General features: G+C 35.1%; 1 long non-coding RNA gene across 3 annotated transcripts in view; it reads right to left on the bottom strand.

Annotated features, from left to right (window-relative positions):
* Positions 1-4,777: 4,777 nt before the first annotated feature.
* Positions 4,778-23,676, bottom strand: part of LOC116419733 — a 44,464-nt gene continuing 25,565 nt past the window's right edge. For all 3 annotated transcript variants that reach the window (XR_004230024.1, XR_004230026.1, XR_004230025.1), the window contains 2 exons: positions 16,323-16,396; positions 4,778-4,985 (listed from right to left, as the gene is read on the bottom strand). This is a non-coding gene — a long non-coding RNA (uncharacterized LOC116419733). The remainder of the gene's footprint in view (positions 4,986-16,322; positions 16,397-23,676) is intronic.

The following is a 23,676-nucleotide window of genomic DNA, read 5'->3' as shown; positions in this document are numbered from 1 at the left end:
TTCCCCAGACACACTCTGAAAACTGCTGAAAGATAATCAAAGAATTGACACACTCATCAACATTTACATCATTGTAAGAACTTGATAGACTCCCCATGCAGTTTAGACTAAGCTTATACTGAATTATGATGATATATGCCAAAAATATCATAACAAGGATTCTATATCAACGGGGGAAAATTATGTTTGAATGATATTTGTGAAAAAATAAGGGAGGAGTGGTGCTTTAAAGTATCATGAAGATAGAATATAAGGTCCTTGATGATAGAGATTGTTTGCCAGCTGAGACTATTCCTCATCTGTTTTCATTTTTGTCTTTCTGTCCCTTGTGTGTGACATTTAGTAAACTCTTATTAAATGCTTTTTTTTTTTTTTGGATTGGTGAATAGGATGTGACTTACTAAATATGGTAATATCGCTGGTAAGTTGAACTTGTGTTACGCATACAAAGGAAGATAGATTAAATTTCTACATTTAACATGAAGTTATGTGTTTTTATTAAAAATATTTAGATAAATACATATTTCCTCTATATTATCTCAGAACCTAGTGGTTCACAAAAGCAGAAGGTTGAGGAGCAACAACCAGTATAGGGGTGATGAATATTTCCATATACAAATAAGACAAATAGTAGATCACCAGGATTAGATTCAATCCAGCATCACAAAATTTCAAAAGCTTCTAGTTTGCTTTCATAATTATTCATAATGCAGTCTCACCTTCACAGCATCATGAGGAACAAAAGTTTTTTTTTTGTGTGTGCTGAATATTATACTTAGGGGGTGATTAATCACTCAACATGAATCTGACAAAAGCTTATTGAGCTGAATTGGCTCCTGTGTAAAATGAGTGTGTGCTGAATATTATACTTAGGGGGTGATTAATCACTCAACATGAATCTGACAAAAGCTTATTGAGCTGAATTGGCTCCTGTGTAAAATGAATATCCCCATTTTGGTTAAATAACGTTACAGTGATTCTGTGAGAATCAACAGGACAAACAATCAGAACTATTAAGTTCTGATTTTATTTATTTATGGCCAAACCCCAATTAATCAGAAATGAATACATGGGAACCCTGAATTAAACAAGATTTTTTGATTCTCATAGTTTTTAAGGGAAAGTAGAAAACTCACACACAGAGGAAAAATGCATATCAGGAATGTTTAAAAACAAAGAAAAACTCTCAGAATATATCTTGGAGCCCAGCTTTCTATACCTTCCACATTTACAGATCTGGAAAAATGCAAATTCTTTTCAAAATACTTACCCTCAGGCACTTCAAAACCTCCAGTCATAATATGGAAATATGTTTAAAAGTATTGTGCATATATAACCTAAATCACATTGCTTGCTGTCTTGAGTAGAGGAGAGGTAAGGGAGGGAGGGAGAAAAAAAAAATTGAAACTCAGAATCTTACAACAATGTATATTGAAAACTCTTTGTAATTGGAAAAAATAAAATGCTATTGAGAAAAAAACTTCACTCATTCAGAAAAGGTGCTGAACATGAATACCTTTTCAATATGATGTTCCTATTTGGAACACATTCATTTTGGATAGATTTTTTTAAGTATTTAAGTATTAAAATATTTAAGTATTAAATAATTTGCCAAAAATTCATTTATCATCAATCTCTATTCTTTAGCTTAGTGATTAGAACACTGGGCTTGCAATCAGGGAAAGCGATCTTCTTGACTTCAAATCTAGCCTCAGACATGTAGTAGTTGTATGACATTGGGCAGATCACTTAACCTTTTTGCCTTATTTTCCCCATTTGTAAAATGAACTGGAGAAGAAGATGGCAAACTACTCCACTATCTTTGCCAAGAAAACCCCAAAATAGCTCACAATGAGTTGGACACAACCAAAAAAATTACTTAACAACAAAACAAGTATTGTGGTTAGTGAAGATTTTTATTGTACTTAGTAATCTCTATTATATTTTCCTTTAAAGAAATAAGAATATTGAGGAGCAACAACCATATAAGTGTGATGAATATTTCCATATACAAATAAGACAAATAGTAGATCACCAGGATTAGATTCAATCCAGCATCACAAAATTTCAAAAGCTTCTAGTTTGCTTTCATAATTATTCAGAATGCAGTCTCACCTTCACAGCATCTCCTTTAAAGAATAAGAATATTGATATTTTTCTTTTTCCTTATTCAACTTTTCCTAATACTGCCACTTTTAATTGAAAAGGAGCATAGTGCTCAGGGCTTAGAGTCAGCAAACCTATATTTAAGTTCAGTCTCCTTCACTTACTTGCTATAATACTGTGAGCAAATTATTGACCATTTTAAAGCCACAGTTTCCTTATTTTAAGTTGAAGAGGGATTTTGGGAGGATCAATAAAAATAATCACTGATATTTCTTTAACAAGCAAGTTAATATTTACAAAGAATTTTAAATCCCATTATTTCATTTGATCCTCACAAGGAGGTATTATGTAGGATAATACAGGAGAGAAAACCGAGGCTCAGTGAGTTGAAATAGCTTGCAAAGGGTCATCCTGCTTTCAAAAGCAGGATTTGAATCCAGGTCTTCCAAACTACAAATCCAAATTGCACTTTTCTTCTCAAGATAATATATGAAGGAAATATACACAGAGATAATAATAACAACAGCCTAGTATTTATCTATTGCCTTCATATTTGAAGTGCTTTACATATTTGCCTTTTTTACACCACCACCATGAAATAGGAAGTATTATTCCCATTTTATAGATGAAGAAACTGAGGCTTATAAAGTCTTAAAATAACTTGCCCAGCTAATAAGTATCTGAGGCAGGAACTGAACTACTAACTCCAGATTCAGCATTCTATCTAGTAAATCACCTGGTTGTTTATATATATATATTAATGCAATAAATAGGCTACCCATTCAACTATAGGTCATAGTTTGTACAAGAAACATTCTGGAATCTATAGAAATTCTGGAAACTGTAAAATATAGTACAAATACAAAGTATTAATGAGAGTCTTTTCAAGACCATTCTTATTTCTATCTAATTATTCTCTTTAAAAGACAAGGTGATGAAAGATCAGTCTCTTTTCTGGCATATGCTCTCTTTATGTCATAGTAGAACAATATTTTCCATATTACTCTCTTGCCTCCTGTTCATATAATTCTTTTCCTTCTGAAGTTCTGTTTATAACCTCTACTCTGAAGACATAATATCTAGTTAATCATGGATATAAAATGGAACTCTTTGAGGTTATTTCCACCCTCCTTTTCCCACCTACACCTTCTGCTGCATGAACACTATGAGCAGAAGTAATTCATCTTTCATACTGAGTTGTATGGTGATTGTTTTGTTGTTGTTGTTATTGTTGTTTGGGGTTTTTTGTGGGGTTCTTGTTAAGAATGGGGGTGAAAGGCATGGAGAAGAAAGAGGAATTATGGGGAAGGAGAAGCAGTTGTTACAAGAAAATAAGATGGTTACACCCTACACTGTATTTATTCCCATGCCCAGAAGGGTTGTGTCTAGCCTAGTCTTCTGTATCTCATTAGTTGAACCCCATCCCACCCACCCCCATTCTACTCCATTGAATTAAAACATGAAATTTCTTCAGGGTAATGTTTATGAAATGCATGTGTCAGCAGCAAATTAAACTTCCTGAAGAGGGAACCCAAAATCAATCTGGAATGTACTGAGGGACTTGACATCCCTCAATGGTCAGAGTCTGGAAGATGTGGGTGTCTACAAGTGCTATATAGGGTGTCCTAAAAGTCTTAGTGCATAACTAAAACTACATTAAAACTTTTGGGACACTGTATACTTAAAAAAACAAATAGAATGCTGTGTTCTGGTTCTCAAATATTCTTGCTCATCAATGGTCGCCATATATGCTATCCATGAATCAACCATTCAAGAGAAATTAGAATATAGCAAATATAGCCTACTAAATCTGAACTGAACATGGGGACATAGATTAAGACCTGTGGAGAGGCTTAGAGATAATCTAACCCAAAGTCTCATTTAGCAAATGAGGAAATAAATTCCCAGTGTGGTGAAATTACTTGGGGAATCTTGTATTTAATTGTTAGTATTATTATATATTGAAGTCAGAGGACCTTGGTTTAAATCCCAACTCTGACACTATCTATGTGATACTGAATGCTCAGAGGCTCAGTTTAATTATCTGTGAAATGAGGTGGTTGAGATAGAGAATTTCTAAGGTGTCTTCCAGCTCTGAATCTACAATCCCCTGACAAAAAAATATTGTCTCCCATCCCTTGGTATCCCAGCCCCTAGTTCACTGTCTCTCTTATAGTAGGTGCCTAACAAATACTTGTTGATTGATTGACTAATTATAGTATTAAAGTAAAAGGAACCTCAGGGACTGTTTAGTGCAATTCCCTCATTTTACAGATAAGTAAATGAGGCCCAAGAAGCAGCCACTCCACCTACACCGCCAAACCCTCCAGCAATAAATGCTAGACTCTGAATTAAAATTCAGTATATTTTCTATATACCATGTAGCCTCCTGTAATCTAACCTTTCTTTGATGACTCAGAGGGCATTTCAGGATCCTTTGAGGACTCAGGCTCTTCATTATGAAACTTAGTTCTTCTTATAAAAGATTATTGATCACTGCTATAGGACAACAGACAATCTCTGCTGAGCTTGTGGCATCCCCCTGGAGTTCACCTTAACCTTAGCAGAGAATTAACCAAGTACCCAGTTGTTATCTTATATTAATCAATTTATGTGCTATTTGTCCCTAAAAAAAGTGCAGAAACTGAAAAAAAAATCATTTAAGCTTTTGTTATTTTTGCTTTTCAGTTAGAATATTTACTGTACTCTACTAAAAGTGGATTCTTAAAAGTACAGCTAAATAAAGTGAGGATGGAACATTAAAAATGAGAGCACCCCTCTGTTGAATAAGGTCCCCTTGTCTCAAGGGACTGATTTTCCATTCCATCCTTCATTAGTCACCATGTGAGCCTTCTGGGCAAATCTGGAAAGGGTTCCATCTGGAAAAAGGAGAGAACACCATGTCTTACAACTGAATGAAGAATCTATTCCTGGAACACTCATCAAAATGCTGGCGAACGTTTGGCTCCATTCATTCATGATTCCACGGGCTAATGCTGATGGGCTATATAATGAGCCAGCTGTCTCCCTCAGTTATGTACTCATCATCTGGAGGGACTATGTTCAGCTGCATGTGGGCACACACATTTGCAATTACTTATAATTAGCAAGTGTGTTTGCCATCCTTCCTCTTCAGGGGACCAAGACCCAAGCATCTCACACACATGTGGCTTCTATTGAGCCAGTTGTAGTAAGGGTAAAAGGTCACAGTCTCCTCTGGCCTTATCTGTGGTGTGTCTTAGCTTACCTGCCATACATTTCATGGAATCAAGAGGAAGAAAAACACTTCTTATTAAAAAAAAAAAAAAAAAAAAAAAATCTTAAAACTATAAATAATTACTTTACAGAATACTCTTTAAAGTTCTCATATACTACATATGTATAAGTTTAGCACAAAATGCTAAGCAAATAAAAGGGGAAAATGTAAAACAGCTGGAAATGCTGAAGATTTTCCTCTTTCGCAAAAAAAAAAAATTCAAATGATAAAAAGTGTTGCAGACAAGTTTGTTTTCTAGACACTGTTATTTTTAGGCAATGTTAATTAATAGCATGGAGAATTAGTGCAAATTAAGTAATTAGAAATGAAGCTTGCAGCAAGAACTGACTTGTATTTACAGAAGCATGATTAAATGATTAAAACTGATCTTTTCCATTAGTTGTTTGATGACAGCGAGAAAAGGAAGAATTCTCAGCATCAAAACAGGGAAATCACAGTCCTCAGTTAATGACTAGTTCAAGAAGTACAATGCTGATAAAAGAAAAGAGCTCACAGGAAAAATGATCTTAGAATTAAAAGAAGTATTTCAAAATAGGATATCCCCAGTTGTTTTATTGAGAAAAAAAAAAATATATATATATATATAGTGGCATTCAAATTATCCAGATAGGAACAATGCTAAACAATTTGTGTCATTTCCCAATATAGGCCAACTATCTGCCAATGACTGTGGGAGGTGGTAGTGCTGATAGCATGGCAATACCCATGCCTGTGGGTCAGTGCTTCTCAAACTTTTTGATCTCAAAACTTTTTTATCCTCTTAAAAATTACTAAGGACTCCCCAAGAATGTTTGTTTATGTTGACCATGTCAGTCAACATTTATGTATAGAATTCTAAATGTCCTGTTATTAATATAAGAAAATAGCTTGGACTTTGTAAACCCCCTGAAAAGAGTTTCAGAGACCCTCAGCATTCCTTGGGCTATCTTTTGAGATCTGTGGCTCAATGCTGTTTGCGCAAAAGTTTTCAAATCTATATAGGTGTTCATCAGAGGATCTGCTTCTGGTGATATTAGCCCTGCCCAAGCTTATCTAAACCACAGGAGGAAATAATTCAGGACAGTAAAATAGCCACAACAATATTAAGCTTGAGGTATTTCAGCACTGGTGTCTCCCTATTTGCCCTCAGGATAAAAAAAAGGAAACAAGCATTTATTAAATTCCTACTATGTGCCAGGCACTTTACAAATATTATCTGATTTGGTTCTCTCAACAACTCTAAGAGGTAGGTGCTTATTATCCCCATTTTACAGTTGAGGACTTGCACAGAATCATACAGCCAATAGTGTCCAAAAACAAATTTGAATTCAAATCTTCCTGACTCCAAGTTCCCATATTCCAACAAATAACCACCTAACTGCCTCTAAATAAGAAATTTTTCAACCAGGCATATAAAATCTTCCATATCTAGTTCCTAGCTCTCTTTCCAGACTTATTTCACATTATTCTCTTTTATACCTCCTATATTCCAGTCAAACTGGCTTACTTCATCCCCACCGTCTTCCTCCAACTCTTATTATCATCATATTCTATATCACGTCTCCTTTGCACAGACTGCCTGTCACCCATGCCTGGAATGCATTCCCTCCTTTCAAAATTTTTTTTTAGAATCTCTACCCTTCAAGGCTTAATTCAAGGTCTATTTTTTGCAAGAAGACTTTCCTGCTCCTCCCCTTTCATTACCACTCCCAACTACAGATATAATTCACTCTCCTTCCTCTCTATCTATAAAAGGGGATAATAATTTCATATGCTTCACAGAATTGTCATGAAGACCAAGTGAAAAAAAATGCAAAAAGTGCTTTGTTGATCAGTCATTTTTAAATCATGTCTGACTGGAAGTTTTCTTGACAAAGATACTGAGGTATTTTGCCATTTCCTTCTCCGGCTCATTTTACAGATGAGGAAACTGAGGTAAACAGGGTAAAGTAACTTGTCCAGGTTCATACAGATAGTACATGTCTGAGGCTAGATTTGAACTCAGGAAGATTTTTCTTTCTGATTCCAAGCCTGGAACTCTTCATTGCACTATACAGCTGTTTTTAAGAACTCATTATATTGAGTTATATTTAATTTTCAAGCTTTCCCAGAGGAATTTTCTAGTAGTTAAAGGAGATGAACTACTCTCATCAAGGAAGAATGGTGGAGAGTAGGTTTGTGGAGATTATTTCTTTCTCAACCAAATGTAGTATGATAGAATCTAGACTCCAATCTACCATTCCTTGAACTATTTTTTTCCCATTCATTTTTTCCATTCATGACCCCTTTTCACAGGAGAAATTTTTATGTGGCCATGGGCATATAGGTATATAAAATAGGTATTCAAATCAAACATTTATTGATAATAAATCGCAATTCCACAACACCCACATTCAGTTATGTTGACCTCATATAGGGTCAGAACTCACATTTTAAGAAGATTTGATCTAGATTGCCCCCATCCCATTTTATAAAAGGAGAAACTAAAGCCTAGAAGAAAACAATCATCCAGTTAGTAAGCAGAGAGTAGGTATTTGAACTCAGAAGCTTGGACTATAAATCCAGCACTTTTTCCACTATCCCGCATTAGGTGGTTTAGACTGGGAGACAAAAAGGGCTAATCTAATATAAGCAAAATCATTTGAAAAATATGAAAGCTTGAGATTCCAGGAAGAGAAAAATTATATTTGGTATTTCTTGAGGTAGGAGTATCAAAGAACATTAGGGAAGGGAAGGGAGGAGAGTATTAATGTGTACACATAATACCTACATATATACATCCACACAAACATATGTGTATCTACATATCTGTATCATGTGTATATATATGTGTATATGTGTGTACCTATATATTGAATATATATGCATGTGTATATGAATATGTGTGTATATATGAGAATATATATATACGCACATATACATATGAAAATATAGATACATATGGTCTTTAAACAGCAGTACAATCCATCTCCCACTTATCAGATTATTAGTTTCTGGCAGTGTTAACTATCTAAAAACATCCAAGAATCTGAAACAATCAAAAAAGTCCTTTAAGTACCTCATCTTTTGTAGAGACTTTATTCTGAAGGAGAGAAACTCAGGCCCTCACTTCAAGACTGTTATATGCAATCTAAATGAGTTTGTCTGTCTGGAGAATTGAAGTAATAAATTGGGGTGGGGATAGAAATGGACACCAACAGCAGCTATGAGTTGAAGGCCTGATGCTGAGAGCATAGAGGACCTAAATTTAAAAGTAAAAGCAAGAATTGGCAAAGTAACATCATGTGACAATCTGTGATTAGGAAAAAAAAAAACTTTAGATAATTAAGCTGAGGTAATTAAGTGATTTGCTTTGTCAGGGCCACAAAACTGGTGAATAAGAGAGCCTAGTCCTCCTGATTTAAGGCCTACTACTCTTATCTAACCACTGCTGACTTTATGAGAAAGTCACTTAAATAAAGCATCACCAAAACTTGAATGAGAGGAATTTGGTTAACATAATGGTATTAAATGAAAATCAAAAGGAGAAAACATTTGGCTGCATTGATTCTTTGATTTTTTTATTATAGGAAAAAAATGTTCTGCTTGAATTTCTCATTTCTTTTAATGATATCATCATCCTCTTAATTCATCATACACAAAACTTCTGAAGTCATCTTTGGTTCCTCTTTCTTACTCCTGTCTTATATCCAATCAAAAGTTTTATCTACCTCGACAGTATTTCTCATATTCTTTCTCCCATAGTGTAGGTCTAGTGTAGGTCTAACACTGTATAATACTGCATCACTGCAATCCTCTCATAGACAGTCTTCCTTATTTCCAAACTTAGCCCTTTCTAACACATCTTCTACACAGTTTTCAGGCTAATGGAATCTTCATACAATGGAGAGATCTCAGAGATGGAAGGGACCATAAAGGCTACCCAATCCCCTTGTTTGTGAAAATAAATTCTTTCTATGACATCTGTAATAATGATCCATTTCCCCACACACACACATCTTCTCTGTCTTGTGCTCTTCCCCTTTCTCAAAATCCCTCAGTAGCTTCACTTTATGGAATAAATGATTAATTTTTCATAGTCTGATATTCAAGCCCCTCCCAAAATCAAAAGTTAACCTATCCTTCCAGCTTTATCTCCTACTTGTCCTCCATGTAAAGCCAACATTTGGCAGGCTAATGGCTGTTTTCCAAACATGTATGACAGTCTTTCCATCGTGCAGTTTTATTCATGCTCTTCTCTCTATATTCAGAATATTCTCCTCCTTACCACTTCTATTTCTACCTGCCAAAATAACACCTTCCTTTCCCAGCACAGTTTATATGCCACTATCTCCATGAAGATTTCCTTTGTCCTCCAAACAGATGTTTCCTCCCTCCTCTGAACTGGCATAAAACCTTTTTATATAGTTTTTTATAGTGATCACATTTTCATTTCTATTACTTAGTGTTGCACGCATCTTATCCTCTTAGGCTAAAAGTTGTTAGGGTAGCAGGGACAATGATACAATTCTTCAATGTTTCTTTCTAGCAGGCACTCAAAAAATAATCCCTAGAATAAATGAATAAATGTCGAAATCTTCATTTACTCTGAATTGAGTCATCAATGATTTCCCTAGACTTGATGTAAGGGAATATTTCTATATTAAAAATGGTAATACAATGTGGGCAAGTGACTTAATCTTGTTTGCCTCAGTTTCCTCCTCTGTAAAATGATCTGGAGAAGGTAATGACAAACCAGAATTTCCAACTGGGGCCACAGTCAGATACCACTAAAATGACTCAATACCAACAATTATAACACTGTCCAGAGTGTTAAATCTCAAAATGGTATGAAGTCAGTAGGCAAAACTAAGGACAAAAATAAGAATGTGTGTATGTTTGTGTGTGTGTATGTACATGCATTCATATGTATATGTTAGTGGTGAAAAGTGGATAATCAAAGAAAGTATATGAAGATTACTTGAAGTGAGAGGGCTGACAATAACAAATGATATAAAGAAGTCAGATCTGAATTTGCTTCCCCTTTCTCTGCCAAGGAGAAGGATCTTTAGACTAAAAAAAATCAGAACAAAAATGAAGAAGTTGATTCATAAAGTAAATAGGGAGATAGTAAGAGAACATCCAGCTTCCCTTATGGAGTTCAAGTCATATCTATCAAAAGGAATACAGAGCGTCTCACAAGTCTTCGAGTTAGGCTTTAGGCATAATAATTTTAATAACTTCAGGCTACACTAAGACTTTTGAGATACCAGTCCAGCTTAGAGGATTGTCTAAAATTGCTTGGACATGATTACTGAGCTTCCATTAATGATCATGGAGATATCATAGAGTATAGGAAAAGGATGACACAATTAAAGAAGGGCAAATGTTCTAATCCTTGAAGAATGGGGTCTGAAAAGTGTAGTCCAATGAGCTTCACTTTGGTTTCTGGTAAAATTCTTCAACATATTAATCAAAGGATGGTTAATGAAGATCTAGAAAAAGAAACAGAAACATGTTGAGCCAGCATGAGTTCATCAAGGATGAGTTATGATAGACCAAGCTCATTTCCCTTTCCAGACAGGATTACTAGACAGGTACACCAAGGGAATGTTGTGAATTGATCCTGATTTTCATATAGTGTAAAAGTTTCTTAGCTTACTCTTACAGAAAAGATAGAGCTATTTCACTTGCAGGATGGGCAGCTAGGTAGTTCAATGGATAGAGTACTGAAGCTGGAACAAGAAAGTTAAGCCATTTTCCAGTTTGGTCCGACTCTCCGTGATTATGTTTGGGGTTTTCTTGACAGAGATACTGGAATCGTTTGTCATTACCTTTCTGCCTCAATTTCTTCATATTTAGAATGAGCTGGGGAAAAGGGGGAAAACCACTCAAGTATCTTTGCCAACAAAAAAAGTCAAATGGAGTCACAGAGAATCAGACATGACTGAAATGACTAAACAAAAAAGGAAGTAGGAATACATAAAAAGCCAGCTTGAATTCATCAAGAATAGGCCATGGCACACATCTCCATACTGGAAATTTTCTCCCCTGATACAAAATGACTAGTCATTTATAATTTATAGGACACTTGTAGCAACTACCTTTCAAAGTTGTTGTAAATATCAAATAAAAAAATATGTATAAAATGTTTTGTAAATCTTAAAGCACTATAATGCTCCATTAATTGTATTCTTAGGAAGTTATCTGAAGGACTGAAAAATTGCTCCTGATCACACAGTTCACATGTTTCAATAGCCAGTCTTGAACTTCTGTATTCATGAATCCAAGCCTGGTTTATTATTCAGCTCATCATCTTGTGTTTTCAACATTGTAATATGAAACACACAAAAAAAAATCCAAATAATTATTAAGATAAACTAAGGAAGGTAGTATTCATAATTGCAGAGAGGATAATATGATTGAACCATGTTCTGTGATCATATCACAACTGAAATTAGCATTTTAGGAATAATATTGATTATCTTGAGTGTTTCATCTAGGAGAGATCATATAGGAAGGTAGAAGATCCTAAAATCATTCCGCCTGAGGATCAGGTGAAGAAACTAAGAATACAACCTAAAAAGATGAAAACTTGGCAGAGGAAAAGGTGAATAAGGCACTATTGCTTTCTGAAGATATTTGAAGGACTATGGGAAAAAAAGAATTAGGTTTGTTCTGCTTTATCTTGGAGGGCAAGATGCAAAGCAATGTGTGGACCCTCAGAAGAAGGCAAAAGACTTTGTGACATGCTTATTACAATAAATGTTTACTGAATAGAGCTATCCAAAAATGGAATGGGCTGGCTTGATAGAGAGGAGTTTCCTATTCATTGGAGGTGTTAGGAAAAAAGTTAGGTAAGTACTGCTGTGCAGATTGTAGTATAAGTTTTATTCACGGTGGGTTGGACTAGATGAACTCTAAGATCCCTTTTCATTTTGGGATTCTATGATCTTCCAGGCAATTCATTTCAATTTTAAAAAATATTTAATAAGTGTGAGAATTAGATAAGGGTTTAATTTCCACAGCATTATGGGGAGGAAATCAGAAAAATGAAATAGAAAACTAAGAAATGAAAGTTAAAGATTAGGCAGCTGGTAGACGAAGGAAATGAAACTTATAGAAGGAAACCATTGTAATTGTAGAAGGGGCATACCAAATATGAATAAAGGAAAATAAAGACTGGGGTCACCCAAAATGTAGGGAATGAGAGTTTTAATTAGAGGGGAAGTATAACCCCCAAAAAGTGAATGTCAATGAAAATTGTTATCAGGGGTAGATACATGCTCATGTGGGGGAATTAGGTGTTTCAGATAGGCTGTAACCTCTATTATAGCCAATGGAGGAAACAGAGAAGGGATTTGTGTTTCAGAAAAGGGAATAAAAGGCTGTATTTCTGTACTTCAAGGTTCTGCCTACTAGCTAGACACTGGCTCTTCAAAGGACATAAAATTCTTTTCCTGGATTCATCAGTGAGTCAATGGAGTTCTTAGTAAGTCTTGATTTCTTACAATAAGTACCAAATATATGTGAGACAATGTGATTCATGCTAGTAATATAAAGATAAAAATGAAAGAGCCCTTGTATTTTGAGAGCTAATATTTTATGCAAACTCCCAAAATATGTATATTTGCATATCATATGCACACAATACATAAACACGTAAGTAAAGATGAATACTAGAGCAGCATAAGAATGGAAGGTTGTTGTCTTATTTTTTTTCTCAATGCAAGGAGATTTATTTGAACTTAAGAATCAAGGTTAAGGTAAACCTTAGAACTATTCAACTTATCATTTAAGACAAATTTGAAAACCTTTCTATTCACCATAAGGGGTTAAAAAAAAGAGCAACAACTATCACCATTTTTATTCACATATTCCTACAAATGCTATTCATAACTGTAAGAAAAGAAAAATAAATAAAAAGAGTAAGCACTGGTTAAAAAAGAAATTTAAAATATCTCTGTTTTCTGATGATATGACATTTTATTTAGAAAACCAGAGAAAATTTTAAAAATCAATGAAACTCTTTCAGCCAAATTCATGAGTGAATCATGCCAAACATCCAAAAAAAAAAAAACAGTCCCAATGCAATTCTACCCATCAATCGACTGATATGAATTAGCAAAATAAGATATAAGATAAACCCACAAACATCATCACCTTTCTGATAAAATATCACCAACAAAAATAAGAAAAATCATAACTCACTTAAAATAACAAAATGGATTAAATATCTTTTGACAAGATTAAACATTTTGGGATTAACCTGTTTATACTTTGATTTTATATATGTATGTATATATATGCAACCATTTCTAGGGAAATATGGAATGAACCAAACAGTTGGAGAAATATTCAGTATTAAAAATAGCTGAATTTTTCATCATTTCACTGTACTAGTTCAGGCCCTTATTACTTTTGACCTGGGTTATTTTTATAGCCTACTGTTCTCTCTGCTATTAGTCTTTCCCTTCTCTAATCTCTTCTCTAAAAAAATCTGCCAAAAAAGAATTGGCTGTCCAGAATCTACATGAACATTACCAATGACAGAAAATTCACTACCACAGGAGGCAAATGCTGTCTATTCCATTACAGGAAAACGAGAAGGGGGGGAAGGGGGAGGAGGGGAGGGAGGGAGAGGGAGAGAGGAAGAGGGAGAAGGAGAGAGGGAGAGGGAGGGAGAGAGAGGGAGGGAGAGACAGAGACAGAGAGATAGAGACAGACAGAGAGGAAGGGAGGGAGGGAAGGAAGGAGGGACAGAAATAAAGATGAGAGAGAGAGAGAGAGACAAAGACAAAAGAGAGAGACAAAGAAGAGAGAGAGAGAGAGAGAGAGAGAGAGAGAGAGAGAGAGAGAGAGAGAGAGAGAGACAGAGTCTGAGCTTCAGATTAAGAACCCCTGCTCAAAATGTTAGTGTTAAAATTTTTTGGCTTGTCTTGGCTCTTTCCCTAGTCAATTAAAGGCATCCTAAAGCATCAAGTAATTGGGATGGGACTAGCCAACAAATCTAACTTTTGTCCTGCCTTTACAGACAGTTCTCTCGAAAAAATCTGAATGATTCAATAAGAACTGAAAAACTATTTTCTCCTACTCTTATCAATTCTTTCCCATCTCTTACACAGTTTCAGAGCCTTGATCTTCACCAATGAGAAGAGCGTCCCAAACCAATCAATAAGCTTTGGGACTGAGATTATATTTATTCAATTTAGAATTACTAAAATGGCAAATAAAGTAAAATTAGGAGCAAAGGGTAGAAGCTATAGAGACCAATTTAGGCTTGATATAAAGAAAAACTTTCCAACAAACAGAACTCTACATAAATGCAACAGACTGCTCAATTCCCTCCCATGCTCTGTAGAGATAATTCTTGGTCCAATATGGGCTGGGCTTGATGGTCTCTGATATTGTTTCCAACTTTTGCACTTTGGGCCTCTGTGATTCTTTGAAGAATAGAATCCACAGACTCTTTTCACCTCCATGAATCTGAAAAGCCAGACTTTCTATTCATTGGTGCCACCCTTTCCCACCCCCCGCCCCTCCATATTTTCCCTTTCATAAAAAAACCTTTAAAATATCTCAGCAATAAGCAAGAAAGTTTACTGCTTTATTAAGTAATCTTTTTTTGATAACAAAAAATGATTTGTAACTGAATTTATCAAATCAAATAAGCATTTTAAAAGTTCCTGTTATGTGTTTGGTGCTAATGAAATATGATTAATCTAAGATGATTAGCATAGAGAAGACCAGGTAGGGGAACATAATCAACTATTCCCAAAAACCTGAAGGCACATCATATGGAAGGTTCTAAGAATTTAAAGAGATATCATATGTAAAGTGCTAAGAATCTGAAGTGCTATACCAACTTTGGGACCAAAATTCTATTGAGTGTAGAAGCCACAGAAAGGCATAATCCAGTTTAAAGACCTTTCAGCAATTAGAACTAACTCAAAGGAGAATGGGCCATTTTCTGAAGGACTGGATTTCCATTCATTGGAGATCTTCAAGCAGAGGCTAAATGACTACCTATTAGAAATCCAGTCCTGCAATTCTATGTATCAGATTCCATCCAGTTACAAATAAAACAATAAGTTTGCCCAATACAGAGATACAGATGGAAGAAAGGAAGGAAAGAGAGAGGGAGGGAAGGAGGGAGGGAAGAAGGGAGGGAAGAAGGGAGGGAAGGAAGGAGGGAGGGAAGGAAGAAAGGAAAGAGGGAGGGAAGGAAGGAAGGAAGGAGGGAAAGAAGGAAGGAGGGAAGGAAAGAAAGAGAAAGAAAAATAGATAAACAATATTATAACATTTCTTTTGTAATCCTATATATTCTATTTTATGCATTTAAAAACATTATTCCGAGAAAGGGCCTAGTTTTCACCAGACTTTCAGAAGGGTCCAAGGCACAAAAACTATTAAAAATATTTGCTCTAATTCTTTGTTTCTCCCTTTTGGCATGAGTTAGTTACTTAATAAGCATTTAATAAACACTTCTTATAGACTAGGCAATGAACCAGGTGCTGAGCATAAAAAGAAAGACAACTAATAATCCCTGATCTCAAAGAGTTCGCAGCCTAATGAAGGAAGACAAAAGCAAACAACTCCATAAGACAAGTTTTATAGATATCAATGATAAATTGACAGTTATTTTTGGTGTTGTTTATTAATTATCTTAAATTGACAGTTATGACAGAGGGAAGACATTTAAATTATGGGGGACTGGAAAAGACTTTTTGAAGGTGGAATTTTAGGTGGGATCTGAAGGAATTCAGAAGAAGGAGAGGAGGAAGAAGAAAATTTGAGGAATGGGGTACAGTCAATGAAAATGTCAAAGTAGAAAGATGGAGTGTCTTATTTGTGGAGCAGCAAAGAGGGCAATGTCTCAGAGTATACATGGAAGAATAAGATGAGAGAAAATTGGAGAGGTAAGAAGAGGAGGCCAGGTTATGATCCTAGAAGGGAAGTTTAAAGATCTACAGCTCTTCACCTTTTGACTCCAATGCTGATACAGTTGGAATCTTGAGAAAATTACTTCCTCCCTCGGGGCCTCAGCTTCCTCATCTGTAAATAAAGAAGTCAGATTCAATAGTCATTAATGTTCCTTTCTAGCTCTCTCGTTCTATTTCAGTGCTTAGCTTCAGAGTGATGTCCTCAAAGGCTGTAAAGCATTACTTAAGGTATTTGGAAGTTCTCATGCAAGCTATAGTGTTCCATTGGTTTGCACTGAATTAGACTCTCCTTTTTCATGGCAAACAGATGAGGAAGTAGTTTCTGTATTATCCCTATCTAAAGTAAATTAGGTGTGATATCATTTCCCATTTTCTATCTGACTTGGTGCTCCCCCTCCTACACACACAATTATGGAAAATGAGCCCTGCAGAGAAGCAAATGGCTTTAAACGAATCCAAAACATGAAGCTGTGATGCTTATTAGGTCATTAAAAAGCAAATGACTATTTTCTTGAATGCAGCCCTTGTTTCAGCTGCCCTTGACAATATCCTTAGTAACGACAAAACTTTTCTATTGACTCAAGATAAGTTCCATAAGGCCATTAAAACAGTTCATTGTTCTGCCGGGGTACCCACTGGTGCGGACTCTTTATTTGAGCAGCATAGGAAATGCGCCCCAGGCCAAGGAAATCATGAAAGCGGTAGGTGCTATGAGTTCTGCAAATACTACCCAACATACGACAGTTTAACTCCTTATCGGAACAGCACTCATCTAGGGCCCCTATGAACAATTATATTTTATCAGTTTTACTTGGCAACGTTTATGTATAAAGACAGGTCATGTGTTTTCATAGTTCAGTTCCAGAAATAGGTCCAGTTTGGGGGTGACATCATTTCTCCCCCAGCAGAGACTGCTTAACTCTTCAAAGACTATCCATCATTGCTTCTCCATTTACCATCAGAGCCTGGATCAGGTCTCAAAGATCCAGATGAAGTTCTGGACCTAACCAAAGTTAGAGAGCTAATTCGAGTAACAGGTAAAGGATATGCCAAGATCCAAAGACTATACTTGCTAATTAAGAGGTGAACATCTGGTTAGGTCTTTGGCTCTTAATGGAAATGAAATCAAACCTGGGTTTGAGAAAGCAATATAAGGAAACCAAATCCAACTACCTATAAAATAAGAAGACTGTGATACAATGTTGGTAAGAAAGGATGCCTTATTCAAACATAAAGCGATATGAAAAATGTTAATTATTTTATGTCAGGGGCTGAATACAGGTAGGTCTAACATTAAAGTTACTTTCAGAAGGTCCTTCTGGGTTTTTTTTTTCCTAAAAAGGAAACAAAAAGAAAATTTTGCAATGAAAGAAAAAATTCGGCAGAAAGCTTAGTTGCTAAAATCTAGTTTAAATACAACAGATTAGCCCAATTATCAACATGCTGAATAGGGAAAACTACTTGCCATTTGGGCCACTTATGGCCAAACATCCTGTTGTATGTTTTTCTAAGAAAAGCTGAAAAGACAGGATTTTCCTCAAAACTAAATTCAAGTTATTCAGCATTCTGAAAAACTGTTTTTAAGCACACCTGCTCTGTCTATAGCAGCCAAAACTTAAAATAAAAGGATAAGAAACTAATGGCCAAGTTAAATAGGTCTCTCCCATTCCCTACTTAAGCCAACTTAGGTTTTAATAGCTCATAATGCTGCTCAATATTTCAGTATATCATCAAACTGTGGTTTTCATCAAATAAATTTTTTAAAATTCTTTGACTTGGTCCTGGAATCCAAGAACAGAAATCATCTGTACTATTCCTGTTATCATTAAAGAAAGCAAGGAAATAGAATGAAAAAAGCCTTGATTTAGGAGATTGAGACTTTAATTCTGTTACTAGTGTGATGTCAGACAACTTACTTTCCTTCTCTGGGCCTCAATTACCTCTCTATAAAATGTCAGGGTAGACCAGGAAAGGAAACAAGAATCACTCCTACATTTAATTTCTGAATGATGGAAAGAGGAAAAGTGGTTGGTGGGATGGGAAGTAATGTTGGTAATATGAAAAATATTGATTTTATATATATATATATATATATATATATATATATTAAATTATCACATGCTCCTTTCTTATGGAGGCGAAATGCCAAGGGTATCATTGGACATTCCATAGTCCTTAATCTCATAATTTCCTGGGTTCCTAATGGCCCCTAGGGAAATTTTGAAGTCCTAGTTATGCATCTTTCTCCAAGAATTCAAAAACAGAGATGTGTGAACAATTTTATTACTCCTATAAGTCTAGGAGCACAGCACACCACCATCAGATTTGAAATAGCTTTGATGATCAAATAAAGGCCTTATTTAATTTTTTCAAAGAATGTTTCTTCATCTGCAAGGTAACACAGAGAGACTTGTGTCCAGGATCCAGTGAACATCCCCACATAAAAAATGCCAGAATATAAAGTCAGATTGTCAGCAAACATTTCAATGTTTACTATATGCCAGGCACTATGATAAATTCTGGGGATGAAAAAAAAGGCAATAGGCTCTGTTCTTGGGGAGGTCACAGTCTAATGAAGGAGTCACTTCTACAACTACAACTACAAGCAACTACTCACAAACAAGCTATATGCAGGATCAATTGGACAAAACAGAGAAAAGGCAAGAACATTAAGGGGAATTGGAAAAGCCTTCTTGTAGAGAATGAGACTTTAACTGAGATTCAGAAAGCCAAGAAAGCCAGGAGGCAGAGATGAGGAGAAAGAGAATTCCAGGCTTGGGGCACAGCCATTGAAAATGAGTAGAGCCAGAAAATGGAATTTCTTGAGGGAGAGAAGTAACACAAAGAGAAAAATGTATTATCTTTAAATTTAAGGTAACATGGCAACAAACTAATCAATATAACAAAAAGAAAAAAAGAAAGGAAAAAGCAGGCCAGTGAAACAGGCAAAAATACACAGAAGAGAATAAAAGGAAGCCCAGAAACAAAAACAAATGAAAAGTTATGATTGAGATCTATCAAGGTTTAAAACAAACAAACAAAAGCAAATTGTGTATGATAGCCCTTTCTCTGAGCTATCTTTATGGAAAATACAGGATCTATTATAAAAATACATAATGTAAATATAACAAAGAAAATATAAATTCATTAGATTGTAAGCTTCTTGAGGGCAAGAATTGTCTTTTGATCTGTTGTTGTATCCCCAGTGCTTAGCAAAGTGCCTGAAAAATAGCAGGTATTTAATACATATTTATTGAATCGAATGGATTGAAAATGCTAGCTTTTGTTAATTACTATTAAGTTTGTCATTGTACAAAGTATTTTTTAAAAAAAGAAATCAGTATTCCCTTGACTCTTATCACAAGAGGACTTCCTTGAGTGTTTGTCTTCTCAGGGTCTACTAGTTGTATAATAATGATGCCAAGAAATTGAATGATACCATGAAAACAGCATTGGACTTGGAGTTGGAAGACCCAGATTCGAGTCCCTGTCATTTACTGACCTTTGGAAAATCAATTCACTTCTCTTTGTCTCATTTATAAGATAGGAACAATTAATAGCTGTGCTAATTGTGTTATAGGGCTGTTGTGACAAAAATGCTTTGTAAATTGTGAAACATTTTAGAAAGTACTTTAATGATTATGGTTGCCTGTAGCAGATCAGAGACATTTACAATTCCTTCTCCTGACATAGCACAAATATAGAATTAGAGGTAGAAGGGGCATTGAAGATCTTATAATCACAGCTCCAGAGCTAGAAAAGTCCTAAGAAATCATCTAGTCTAACCACATATAATGAAGGTCAAAATAATAATAAAAATAACATTATTTCACACACTAAAGCTTGCAAAGGTCTTTACAATTATTACCTCATTTGATATTCACAACAGAGGTTAAGTTATTTGTCACAGAATGCAACTTTTCTTCATTTGTTTTAACAATGTCAAACTCTTCACTACCCCATTTGACGTTTTTTGTCATTTCTTTTTCCAGTTCAGATGAGGGTACCGAGCCAAGCACAATTAAGTGACTTGCCCAGTCACATAGCTAGTAAGTGTCTGAGGCTGAAATTGAATCTTAAAAGACTAGTCTTCCAGATTCTATGCCCAGTGTTCCATCCAGCAGACTATCTAGCTTCTCTTAAGCCTTTCCAAAGATAGGATCAGTGTTCTATGCAGAGCTCCATCTAGTGGCAAAGGTATTATAAATGACGATCAAATCACAGAGGCACTAAAATCAAAGGAGAGATCTGAACTCAAGTAAAATGATTCCGGACTTTGTCTTCTTTCTACTCTACGCTGCTACCTCATGTCATTGGTCATACACGATGGGATGAAAAGCTATTGCAAGGAATCCATAAAATATAGATGCACAGTAAACATTCTCATTTTTAACTTTTATTTAGAGTCAACAAAATATGCAGTGTAATTCACAATAAATAAGTAAACATGCCTCCTGTTGACTGAATAATGTCTCACACATATATACATTTCTATTTTTCAAATAGATGCTGTTGTGATTTTTAATATACAAATTCTTTTTAAAAAATATTACTGAGTTTACAGTAAGCTTTTTGTCAACACATTTTTTTCCATTAACAGATACTAAAACTATGACAACTGTCATGGGAAAACAAATATTTTTAATGTTGAAAAAGATCCTTATATCAAAGAAAATTGAAAACCATCAATCTAGTAAAATCTTTCATTTGGCAGGAAAGAAAACTGGGTCTTAGAGATACAGAATGATGTATCAGTACTATAGAAATTACTAATGGCAAAGTAAGCAGAGGTCTCCTGCCTCCAATCTTCGTCCAACCAATACAACTATGTTCCTTTCAGAACTGCAGCTTTTCAATGATATATTATTCCTTTCTGAAACTCTGAATGAGCCAAAATATCCCTAACCTCTCTTCACAATATCCCTTGAATCCTTCCCCTTCTCTCCACTCATATGTCTACTATTCTGCCTCAAACCCTCATCCACTATCTTTCCTAGACTATGGAAATGACTTCTAAGTTGGACTTTTTACTTTTAGTCTTTCCCCTTTTCATTCTACATACATTTGCCAAAATAAGTTTCTGAAAGCACAGTTCAAGAACCTGCAATGGTTCCCTATTGCCTCCAAGATAATTTAGCATGAAAAGTCTTTCATAAGCTAATTCTATTTTACCTTTTCAAACTTATTTCATATCACTCTCCTACACAGTCTTTTTGTCCCATCCCAGCAACCTTACTGCTCCCCAAACTCAATATTCTGACTCTATCTCAATGCTTTTGCAAAAGTTATTCTCTATTTCTGGAACACAGTTTCTCTCCTTATGTCCACCTCTGAGAATACTTAGTTTCCTTTAATGCACACTTGAAATGCCACCTCCTACAGAAAACTTCCTGCTTTTCCTAATTTTTAGTATTCTCCCCCTCCCCTTCAAATTATCTTGAATTTACTTATCTATATTTTATGTTATGCCTCCAGTAGAATGTAGTCTCCCTGAAGTCAGGGAAAAAATCTTTTATTTTTCATTTTATATCCTCAGAACCTATGATGCCTTATGCATAGTAAGTCCTCTATATGCTTATTGAGTTGCATCCAATCGGTGACATAGTTACATTTAATAAAGTCTTTCTTTTTAAAAGCTTTTTATTTTCAAAACATATGCATGGATAATTTTTCAACATTGACCCTTGCATAGTCTTGTGTTTCAGATTTTCCCCTCCTTCCTCTCACTTCCTCCCCTAGATGGCAAGCAATCCAGTGTATGTTATACATATTAGAAACGACCAACAGGATGATTTCAGAGAGGCCTGAAGAGACTTACATGAACTGATGCTGAGTGAAATGAGCAGAACCAGGAGATCATTATATTCTGCAACAAGATTATATGATGATCAATTCTGATGGACATGGCTCTCTTCAACAATGAAATGATTCAAACTAGTTCCAATTGTACAATGATAAAGAGCTTTGTACATCCAGAAAGAGAACTGTGGGAACTGAGTGTGTTCACAACATAGCATTTTCACTCTTTTTGTTGTTGTTTACTTGCATTTTATTTTGCTTCACTTTCTCCCTTGTGCAGCACGATAATTGTCTAAATATGTATGCATATATTGGGTTTAGCATACCATTTTAAAAAAAGAAAAATCATTGGAACTGGTCTCAATCATCTCATTTTTTAAAATAATCATATTTATCAGAATTGATCATCATAGAATATTGATGTTGCCATGTACAATGATCTCCTAGTTTTGTTCACTTCACTCAGCATCGGTTCATGTGTCTCCAGGCTTCTCTAAAATCATCCTCCTGATCGTTTGTTATGGAATATGGTACATTCATATACCATACACCATAACTTATTTAGTCATCCTCCAACTAATTGGCATCCACTCAGTTTGCAGTTTCTTACCGCTATGAAAAAGATAATGAAGTCTTTCTTAACACAATGTCTTGTGTTGACTGATTTTTATGTTTGGCATTTCAAAAACAGTGGGGTCAACACTTAAGGAGTAGGGAGGACAGGACTTTCAGCTCCCCTAAAATTATATTACTGAACTACTATACTTAAATCTGAATTCAATTGTTTTTCTAATAGCTCTCATTCAGCCTTTCTTCATACAAAATAACAATCCTAAATCAGATTTTTCTAGATTTTAAGGTTTACAAAGCATTTTCCTCACAGCACCTATTAGATAATACAAAAAATTTCACAGCCATTTTGTAGATAAGAATACATAAACATATAAGACATAAAATTTTGACACATAAACTAAAAAAATTGGGAGGGGGAAACCTTTCAGTTCTTAGATATATATTAGGTCTTTCACTCTATGCTTGCATATGGTTCTTGATTCCTGGAACTTGACAATCAAGTACTCTGTAAACAAATTTTCTTTTATTCTTATTACTCTTTCCTTTCTTCCCACTAATCATCCAGTCAATAACTCCTTAAATTGTGCAGACAAGGAAACTAAGGTACTAAAATCTGAAATAGTGTGTTCAAAGACAGAGGGCAAACTAGTGGCAGAGATGAACTAAATAATGGTAGGTGTCTTGTCTCCTACTTCACTGTGCTTACCAATGGTCTCTGACATTGTTCCTTTGTCTATATGGTATAAAATAATGAAGTGTAATAGGTGGATTCTTCTACATTTGAGATTCTTAACCTCTACTATGTATCACTCCCTTTGGCCACCTGGTGAAACCAATTCAACCTAATCAACATTCATTAAGCACCCTCTCTGTACCCTAAACTGTTCTAAGCACTGGGGAAATAAAAAGTACAAAGACCAGTCTCTGCTCTCAAGGAACTCATGGTCAATAGAGGAAACATTCAAATGAATATGTACAAATAAGATATAGACAGAATAAATTGGAAATAATCTCAGAGAG

Source organism: Sarcophilus harrisii, chromosome 1 (assembly GCF_902635505.1).
Source record: "Sarcophilus harrisii chromosome 1, mSarHar1.11, whole genome shotgun sequence".
Classification (NCBI taxonomy): Eukaryota; Metazoa; Chordata; class Mammalia; order Dasyuromorphia; family Dasyuridae; genus Sarcophilus; species Sarcophilus harrisii.
This window is presented reverse-complemented; position numbering and strand designations above follow the sequence as displayed.